We start from the raw sequence: 1058 nt of genomic DNA, 5'->3' as shown, positions 1-1058 counted from the left end.
AAGCGAGGCGGGTGTTTGCGCCACGATGTCATCTCTGAGGAGAAAAAAACACCATGTAGCCCCTTCACGCCTGCCATGCCCTTTCCCGTCACGGCCACGTGTCGCGACGGGCGGCAGCGGGCGGCCCGCTGCTCCCCACAGCCCTTCGCAGGTTCAACGGCCGCCAACGGCCGCGGGGAGCTGTAACCCCGGCGGGGCCCCAAACCCGCTTGGGAGACCCGCACTCGTGATAAAAAAAAAGTGGGTTTTGACATAAAGGCAGGGATTTCAACGCTGGAGAGTCTTTTTTTGTTGTTAAAAGGTTGAACCAAATGCTTTACAATTTACTGGCTAGTCGTTAAAAAACAAACAAACAAAAAGATATTAAGCGCTGGGTGGGGGAGGCAACGCGGCTCCGGCGAGGTCCCCGCGTTCCCCCATTAAATCGCTGTGATTTGCCTAATCTGCGGCAAGTGTGAAACAAGGACAGACCACGTCCCAGACGTGTTTCGAGCTGGGAGGCGACACTGCCGACAACTTTCCCTTCGAGCCGCCTTTCTGCCAAGCCTCAAGCACACCAGGACAGTGCTGCAAGCCGCTGCTACAGGCTTCGCGCCCCCCCCCCAAAAAAAAAAAACAACCAACCCCCACGACCGCTGCCCACCGAGCAAACACCTCTCCTCGTGCGGCGAGGAGGCCGGGCACGGCGAGGGGAGGCTGACGGAGAGCCGGCGCTGAAGCCCGCTCCCCTCCTTCTCTCGCTGTCCCCACGCCAGCCTACAAGTTTCCCTGCCGCTTCCTGGCCCCCTCGGCTTCGCATCGCCCCCGACGGCATCCCTTGCGCCCCTGCCTTCCTCCCTTCCCTTCGCTTCCCGCACGGCTGCAGCCCCCCAACCCCCGCGACCAGAAACCCCCCAAGGCGCCCGCCGGCCTCTGCCCAAACTTGCCGCCGAGGCCGTGCGCTTCGCCGGCGCCCGCCGGCAGAGCCCCACGGGGCCGGGGGGGGAGCGCGGCCGCCCCCTCCCGCCGCCCCCCGCAACGCAACCTGCACACTCGCAACTTTCCCACCCCGGGAAGGC

The sequence above is a fragment of the Apteryx rowi genome, unplaced genomic scaffold (genome assembly GCF_003343035.1).
Source record: "Apteryx rowi isolate R43461 unplaced genomic scaffold, aptRow1 scaffold_116, whole genome shotgun sequence".
In the NCBI taxonomy this organism is placed as follows: domain Eukaryota; kingdom Metazoa; phylum Chordata; class Aves; order Apterygiformes; family Apterygidae; genus Apteryx; species Apteryx rowi.
This window is presented reverse-complemented; position numbering follows the sequence as displayed.